The sequence below is a fragment of the Periplaneta americana genome, chromosome 4 (genome assembly GCF_040183065.1).
Source record: "Periplaneta americana isolate PAMFEO1 chromosome 4, P.americana_PAMFEO1_priV1, whole genome shotgun sequence".
Taxonomy (NCBI): Eukaryota; Metazoa; Arthropoda; class Insecta; order Blattodea; family Blattidae; genus Periplaneta; species Periplaneta americana.
Genome location: NC_091120.1, coordinates 137,240,005 through 137,250,016, shown reverse-complemented (window position 1 = coordinate 137,250,016; position 10,012 = coordinate 137,240,005).

Genomic DNA, 10,012 nt, shown 5'->3' with positions numbered 1-10,012 from the left:
CTGTCTTTTACGCTCTCTAGGTTAGTCATAAACTGAACCCGTTGTAGTCACTTTCTCAACAACTTTCAAACGCAAAACTTTCTAGGCATTCTCGTGACAGAAAATTTACGCGCAAATCTCCGAACGCATTATCTATAATTGCTTTCCTTTGCGTAATCTTCCAATAAATAAATTTACTCTTCAATTACATACTTCATTGGTTATTGATAATTCAATACTGAACACAATGGACGTCACTATCAGTATTGCTCTCGAACGCAATTGATTTGTAGAGCAGTAATTATTGATATCATCATCACGGGAATTCAGTTTGTATGGATCTCGTCAACTTCCGTCTTACGCTAGTGCAAAGTTTCCGCGTAAAATGAGTGCTCTGTATTAATATACAGGGTGTATTTTTTTGTTGCGCTTTTCAGAAATGGCATATCTCACGGAGAAGAGCTTTTGTTTGATTGAGTACTTACTTACTTAAGGAACCCAGAGTTTCATTGCCGCCCTCACATAAGCCCGCCTTCGGTCCCTATCCTGTGCAAGATTAATCCAGTCTCTAACATCATATCCCACCTCCCTCAAATCCATTTTAATATTATCCTCCCATCTACGTCCTCGGCCTCCCCAAAGGTCTTTTTCCCTCCGGTCTCCCAACTAACACTCTATACGCATTTTTGGGTTCGCTCATACGTGCTTCATGCCCTGCCCATTTCATAGGTCTGGGTTTAATGTTCCTAATTATGTCAGGTGAAGAATACAATGCGTGCAGTTCTGCGTTCTGTAACTTTCTCTATTCTCCTGTAACGTTATCCCTCTTAGCTCCAAATATTTTCCTAAGAACTTTATTCTCAAACACCCTTAATCTCTGTTCCTCTCTCAAAGTAAGAGTCCAAGTTTCACAACCATACAGAACAACCGGTAATATAACTGTTTTATAAATTCTAACTTTCAGGTTTTTTTGACAGCAGACTAGATGACAAAAGCTTCTCAACCGAATAATAATAGGCATGTCCCATATTTATTCTGTCTTTAATTTCCTCCCGACTGTCGTTTATATTTGTTACTGGTGCTCCAAGGTATTTGAATTTTTCTACCTCTTCGAAAGATAAATCTCCAATTCTTATGTTTGTATTTCCTACAATATTCTGGTCACGAGACATAATCATATACTTTGTCTTTTCGGGATTTACTTCCAAATCTATCGCTTTACTTGCTTCAAGTAAAATTTCCGTGTTTTCCGTAATCGTTTGTGGGCTTTCTCCTAACATATTCACGTCATCCGCATAGACAAGAAGCTGATGTAACCCATTCAATTCCAAACCCTGTCTTATCCTGAACTATCCCAAAACAAATTCACTAACCATTGTTCAGCTGCCCTAAGAAGACTGTTTCGCAAAAATCCCAACTCTGCGAGCTTTGATACAACTTTAAAACTAGAATGCATTTGTAATAGGAAAAGCAATATGGGTCCTCATGTGAGCGAAGTGGCGATACTGCAGGTGAAGATCAATTTCAATTGAAGATCAAAGAAATATGAACACTGGTCCATGAATTTGTTTGCGCGAACTTAAGGTGTGATGGGAGACCAAAATTTGAAAAAATATTCAAACTTTTGTTTCTTGTCCTAAATAATTTGGACCTTATAGTATACCATTGATTGAAATATTCTAATTGTGTGAACAACCTTTTTTTTCACACCCGCACTATTGCATAAAAATAAAAATATTTCTGAAATTACTTAGTAAAAAGCGTTGTGCTTGACGTCTTTTATAGCTGAATGTTTTGTTTCATAAGTTGGACCGGTTGGAGGCATTGTTGAAGACCGTAATATCTGACTTTGTTGTGAATTTTCCAAACAGGTTTAGTGTATTGTGTTTTTAAAAAATAGGCCTACATTTTTCTAATGTTTACATTATCGTCCATTTTGTCTGAAGTTTAAAACTTACAATATATGTAGCATTTTTTCAGAAACTGAAACAGCTAGAAGCATGAAATTTTTACAGCGTATCTGCAATATTACATTGATTGCCGAGCTCCAGTTTCAGATTACTTGGACAAAAACTTTGCTGTGCATGAAAATTAATGTAATATAAGTGTTCTTAAAATGTAAGCCGTTACGACGAAAATCGTAACTTATTACGTTCATTAAGTGCACTTTGTAAACAAAAACTGGGCACTTTTAAGATTATAAAGAATTCGCAGTGAAATTTTCATTGAGATAGCTATATATTTGTTCTGGTATAAAGGTATTGAATTCTGTTTAATTTGAATTAGTAATATAGGACCTTTGAACTCACCTTAGTCAAAGGTTTTGGGGAACACCACTTCTGCTGAAAAGAACAACCAACTTAACTTGGACAATAATGAAAACAAATTATAATCGTGGAAATACTGTAAATACCTTGAAGGTTATTACATGTCCCTAACACCTTTAAGTCCCTGAATAAAATATTCCTGTAAATAGAGAAGCCTGGCAGTTAATACGGAAATATGTAATTATACCGACAATATAGAAATCCGTGAGAGTTTTAATTTTCGCTGCTACCGATTGTTTGTGGGTAAGCTTTGCAGTAAGAATTTACACTTAAATGTTATATTATAAGCCAACGATATCCGCAGTAATACTAAATAGTGAAGATAACCTTCAACGCTCCATCTACAAAATGAGTCAACTGCACATCCAATACAATTTAAATATTTTCATAAACAGACAAAAGTTATGGAAAATAACTAGTAAGATCGAAAATATGAGTTGAAAATAAATGCATGGAACAGTTTCCTAATTTCGATTACTTAGGCTGTGATATAAGTTTCGATGTCGATAAAGATATACATAGAACAGAAGATACTTAAATTTCAGCAAATATGCGGAACTATAACGAGAAATTTACAGAACAAAACGAGGAAAGACAAAAATGCATGTTCTAAAAGACAGTGAAAGTTCCGGTTCTCATGTATGATAGTGAATCGTAGATAATAAGAAAAGTAAAATGCAGGCAGTAGAAATGAGATTCCTATACAGAACAATGGGTTGTGTTAGACGGGACAATAATGGAAAAGAGAATCCGAAAAAAAAAAGCTAAACATTTAGATATTATAAGGTAAAATGAAGAAAATAAACACAACTGGTAAGAGCACATGAACCAAGAGACATTGGACGTCCCAGAAGATGACAGTACTGGACAGAATACCAAGACGGAAGAGCCAGGAATACCTAAAGCCTGAAGTGTAAAAGAAGAAGAAGCTTTGTAGTTTCCTTCGTATTTTATCCCCGAAAGTGTATCAAGCATTTACGGACATGTATAAAACATATCAGTTTTCAGCACTCAAAACGAATATAATGTTTCTATTAGATACATAGCAAAGCAAAAAAATTAATGAATAAAATATTATTTCAACACTAAATGACTTCTTATACTAATCATTTGGAAAAATAGTGAAGGCCTACATTGTATACCTACATTGACTACTTTACGGGAGGTGAACTGAAATTCTAGGCTCTGTACCCGTCTGCAATGCTGGTATAAAATTGTTTAGAACCGTCCATGAATACACCTAGTAATCAAATAATTGTACTTTAGAAGTTTAAATTATGGCCCAAGAAATTATCGATTTTGAAATGTTCTTCATTCAGAAGTAAAAATAAACATTAATATAAAAATGTATAACGTACAACACGTTGCTTACAGCTTATAAGCAGCAATTACAGAAAATATGTCACAGTTATAATCAAAATTATAAATTTAGGAAACCGAAAGAGATTTAGATTTGTAATTCGAGTGTTACATTACTCTAGAATTATGAAAAAACAGAGAGATTAGCATGTTATTATGAAAAGAAATTATCTGCAAATGCAAGATATAATAAAATTGAATCATTAAATAAGGAAAGAAGGCAATTCCAAGATAAACAAATTTATAGGAAAATATTATTTTTCACTTAAAGTTTATAAAGAAAGAACCTACTAGTGTCAAATTGATAATTCTTTTTCCTCTCGCTAGTTTTCATGATCAATAAAAAAATCTCTAACATTGCCTCAAGTAATCAATTACGAAATCTGTGGCTCTAATTTTGAGCGCAAAAAGTTACTACTATGATCCATAAGATTATCGTGACACAGAAAAATGTGTTTCAGATGGACTTGGAGCTCTTCTAATTCGGAATAGTAGTCTTGCTTAATATATAGGCTACTGTAATAGGCAAAATGATGGAAAAAAAAGAAAGAAAACAAATGGAATTTGACGTTTTTTCATTATAAATAGGTGTTTGGCATCGTGGATTATATAATATTTATCCGAGGCGCTACAGTCCTTTAAGGGCCCATACCGACCAGCCGCCTACTGGGCTCACGTCAACATACCAAGCAGAGTTGGAGATCATCCAACCAGAATAGAGAACTTACTTACAAATGACTTTTAGAGAAAGCGGAGGTTCATTGCCGCCCTCGGTCCCTATCCTCAGCAAGATTAATCCAGTACATACCATCTTATCCCACCTTCCTCAAATACATTTTTATATTATCCTCATGTCTACGTCTCGGTCTCTCAAAAGATCTTTCTCCCTCAGCCCTTCCAACTAACACGCTATATGCATTTCTGTCTTCACCCATACGTGCCACATACCCTGCCCACTTCAAACATCCGGATTTAATGTTCCTATTTATGTTAGGTGAAGATTACAATGCATGTAGTTCTGCGGCGTGTAACTTTCTCCATTCTCATGTAACTTCATCCCTCTTAGCCCCAAATATTTTCCTACGCATCTTATTTTCGAACACCCTTAACCTCTGTTCTTCTCTTAAAGTGACAGTCTAAGTTTCACAGCCATACAGAACAACAGGTAATATAACTGTTTTATAAATTCTAACTTTCAAGTTTTTTGAAAGCAACTGTATGGCAAAAGCTTCTCAATCGAATAATATTAGGCATTTCCCATAATATTTTATTCTGTGTTTAATTTTCTCTCGAGTGTCATTTATATTTGCTATTGTTGTTCCAAGGTACTTCATTTTTCCACTTCTTCAAAGGATAAATTTAGAATTTTTATATTTCCGTTTCGTACTATGTTCTTATCACGAGACATAATCATATACCTTACCTTTTTGGGATTTACTTCCAATCCTCTCTCCTTATTTGCTTGAAGTGAAATTATCGTGTGTCCTCTAACAGCTTGTACATTTTCTCCTCGCGTCATCCGCATAAACAAGGAGCTGATATTACTCGTTCAATTCCAAACCCTATACGTTTTCCCGGACTTTCCAAACAAAAAATTATTTAAATATAAAAATGTGAATTTTGTGCATTCCCATATTGGATGATTCATTTCAGTTTGAAAGAATATTTATGTGGCAGCATTACACCAGTACAAATAACGTAACAGAGGGTATTACGTAGTTTCTAGAATTAGAAATTAATTTCCATGTTTTCTTCTTTTCAGACTTGGATTCGGGTGGTTTATCTGTGCGATGTCTCATTGAGGGGTCTGCCAGGCCGACTGGTAGACACGTGGTTATCCATGCCATGCTCATTGAGGGGTCAGCCATGAGGTCAGCTTGTTAGGACTGGTGGCCGGGCAACAGGCTGCCTGTAGTCTTCGATCAGGGATGCTGGTCCCACGCCGGTCTCCGGCGGGACGCTCTAGAGTCTAGCTGGTTGCCAAGTAGGACACAGGAGCGTCAGCCGGTTGCCCGGGAGCGCTCGGGATCGCTCTCTACCCAGTGAGGCAACCAACCATGGGGGCCGTGCGTAACCAGTGTAACTGCCGGCGACTGCAGGCTTCCTTCCTACTGGCTGTGACACTCCGATGATGGGGAGGTGCGCCGGTAAGCAGTTTTGTAGCCGGTGGCTTCGGCCCTTAATTTTACCTTACAGTATTGTTGGGTTTTATTTGTTTATATATGTATTTCCGTAACTGGGAATATTTAATAATAAGTTATTATTATACAGTGTTACTATAAGTGATCTTTCCGATTACAAACTTGAATAACTATCGTTAGGAGACACTTAGAAACATGATATTGGTATCAATGGAAAGAGAAACTCAAATATTTTTTGTTATCCATTCGGGTAAATCACCTGTGCTACTCTTAAATCAGCAGAAATTAGAAAACATGGAATTGGTATCAACAGAAACAGAAACTCCAACAATTTTTTAATTTTTTCACTGAAAAACATGAAACAGAAACATTTGGTTCACAACCGTAAGTAAGCCACATGTGCTCAATGTGAGCTCCTTGTGTCATACGACACACATCAAGTCTGTAGTCTATTTCCTGCCATACACGGTGTAGCATTCGACCATCCACCAGTGGAATGACCTCTTTGATGCGGACACGAAGATCCTCAATGGTAGGTGGTAATGGTGGCTGATACACTTGTTGTTTTATAAAACCCCATAGAAAAAATCACAAGGAGTGAGGTCGGGGGAACGTGGAAGCCTATGCAAACATTCTGAATCTTCATGGCCATCACGTGCAATCCATCTCCTTGGAAGTCGTGTATTCAGTTCGTTTCTGACATCTAAGTGGTAATAGGGTGGTGCCCCATCCTGCTGAAAAATGAGATCTTCGATGTCCTGTTCCAGTTTTGGAAGAAGCCATAACTGTAACATGTCTAGATACGAATTACCTGTGACTGTCGCCTCGACAAAAAAGAAAGGTCCATACACCTTTTCACGGCTTATAGCACAAAACACGTTCAGTTCGGGGGATTCGCGTACATATTCCACATAACTGTTAGAATTTTCCAAAGCCCATATCCTGACATTGTGTTTGTACACTTTTCCTGATAGATGGAAAGTGGCTTCGTCACTGAACACCAATGATTCGCTGAAACCTTCAGTTTACATTCTGAGTTGCATCTCCTCACAGAAAGACTGTCGCTTGGCTTTGTCGTCTGGTTTCAGAGCCTGCAACAATTGCAGACGGCGGTGGATGAAACTTCAAAGTTTCCGTAAAATCTTCCACAAAGTCTGTTGGAGAATGTTTAATTCTCTACTGGCTTTTACTGTGGATTTCTGTGCACTTCGTGTGAAAGTCTCTCTCACACGCTCCACATTTGCCTCACTTACTGATGGACGACCGGTTGACTTCCGCTTACAGATGCATCCTCTCGTTTTGAAGTCAGCGTATCACTTACTGGGTGGATCGACATAAAATTTTCTTCTAAAATTGCGTTGTATAGTGACAATAGACTGGGTATGTGAAAATCTAGCACACAAAATGCGCTCCTGTCTTCGTTCGCAGCCATTTTTCTGTTATATCGTCTTCTAGCAACGAAATTAATAAATATGCAACAGGTTCACCAATATAACAAAAATTATTTGAGTTTGTCTTTCCATTGATACCAATATCATTTTTCTAAGTGTCTCCTAACAATAATTATTCAAGTTTGTAATCGGAAAGATCATTTATAGTAACACTGTATATATCATGGGCACTTGACTTACTTTAATTCATTTGCTTGTAGATGAAATCGGCCATTCTCTCTTTCGATAAATTACACACAAGATTCATTGTTCTCAAATAAACACTCGCAAACGGTTCTCACAATCACAATTTCACATCCGCATACAATACCGATACTCGTATTACGAAGGACAAGGCGAAACTAATTCGCACGTTAGAATTTTCTTTGTGTTGTTTTCCCGTTCCTGAAGGAGGTTTGAAAAACTTTCACTTTATGGGATACCAGGGATACCAATTGTGTCAACGGATAACTAAAGACTCCATCTTATCATCGCAATGCCAATTAGTTCTATGACCTACCGTAAAATAAATGAGAGAACAGATACCTAACTTCAAGAATGGAGTGTCAGACATTGTTTCTTTTCTCTTCTCCAAGGTAGTTTTTTAAAACTCAGAGTTACAAAATGTTGGCAACGACTCATGGCGTAAGATCTCTAAGCCTTAGCTGTACCCTTATTAGCCAGATTCCGCTAGGAAACCACCCCATCCTGTTTCTATTGTGCGGAAGGAAAACTAGAGGTTGAGCCTCTGTTATTACTATATAACCTATCTCAAAAACATCTCTCGGTACCAACAGTTCCAAATATATTGACCGTTATTAACGAACGAGCCGAGTAAAATTTCGATTTTTCTCCTCTATTGAAAATCTTTATTCTACTGTTAAACACAAACAAATATCAAGATTTTTGTAGGAGATTTTTATAGGGGCGTCTCCGTCTTAGAGTCTGCAACTACGAGCCGCTACTGCCAAGACTTGTATTGTGCATGAAATTACATAGGGCATATCCCGGACATATCTGAACCTGAGTCACTATTATCGCTGATGCTGCTGCTCCTGTGTTCACCCAAATTGATAACAAATTTAGCTACTTCCTTTTCTATTAATCCGTAACGTTTCTCTCCCACCTTGGAAATTTATTGCTTCTCTCGCAACTTTCAATGATTTCTTCAAAATCGGAACTTCTTTCTGTATGGTATAAAATTCTTGTATCTTTCTTCTTAAAATACTTCGGTCCATATCATCTACAAGAATTAAAGGTTCCCTTGGTCTGTTATTCCCTGGTGATTCTAGCTTTTCAACTTCTGCACAGACTCCCTCTCTCCTGATTTTCTTTATTAGGCTCTCTGACCTGGCTATATAAATTGCATAAAATGTTGTATTAGTGTTAGTTAAGTAAGTAATTTTCATACGTAAGCAATTGAAACAAAATAAGCATCACCTGTGATTGCAGCTGCTCTTTTCGTTGCTTGATTTATAGTAAACAGATATTGACCTGTTTGTTTCTCTTCATCGAAAAATGCTAATACTTGCTTAATATTTTTTTTCACCACTCCGTGCTACAGTATTCATGTTGAATTGACAACACTGGACTGCAAGTGCAAATAAACTGCCCCGGAAGAAGGCTAAAAATTGTGAGTAGTGGGGGAGAAAAAGGGAGAGAGGTAGAAAAGAGAGAGATAGGAATGCAGGGAGAGAAATTAATTACCGAAGCTGAGAAGGAATTAGGGTTCAGTTCGCATATCTTGCGGGGGCACAGATCCGATGGTCCGACAATAGTTCCTCAAGATGCTCTTCCGCTCTCTGCAGACACCTTCCTTAGTAACAGAGAGTATTATGTAGTTTCTAGAATTTAAAATTAATGTCCATGTTTTCTTCTTTTCAGACTTGGATTCGGGTGGTTTATCTGTGCGATGTCTCATTGAGGGGTCTGCCAGGCCGACTGGTAGACACGTGGTTATCCATGCCATGCTCATTGAGGGGTCAGCCATGAGGTCAGCTTGTTAGGACTGGTGGCCGGGCAACAGGCTGCCTGTTAGTCTTCGATCAGGGATGCTGGTCCCACGCCTGTCTCCGGCGGGACGCTCTAGAGTCTAGCTGGTTGCCAAGTAGGACACAGGAGCGTCAGCCGGTTGCCCGGGAGCGCTCGGGATCGCTCTCTACCCAGTGAGGCAACCAACCATGGGGGCCGTGCGTAACCAGTGTAACTGCCGGCGACTGCAGGCTTCCTTCCTACTGGCTGTGACACTCCGATGATGGGGAGGTGCACCGGTAAGCAGCTTTGTAATCGGTGGCTTCGGCCCTTAATTTTACCTTACTGTAGTTTCTCAAGATGCTCTTCCACTCTCTGCAAATACCTTCCTTAGTAACCTGACGAGCGATATTAAACATGTTTCTCCGAAATTTCTTCCCACCGGCAAATCCAGGATTGACTAATCATAATGTTTCTTCGTCTTCGCTACTACTCCTATCTCACTTAGGGTAATCGGTATCTTTTCATTGCCGGAGGTAGGCCTTCATTCGATACGTACTGTGACCTTTTACTTATCACGGATTTGCCTGAGGAATGAAGCAGTAAATTGTTTAATTTGTATAGAGCGTTTAGAAAATACCATTGGGTATACAGAGTGAAGTAATGTCATACATTTCAGGATATTATTCTTTGAGATATTTATTGGGTTATTTTACGACGCTGTATCAACATCTGAGGTTATTTAGCGTCTGAATGAAATGAAGGTGATAATGCCGGTGAAATGAGTCCAGGGTCCAGCACTGAA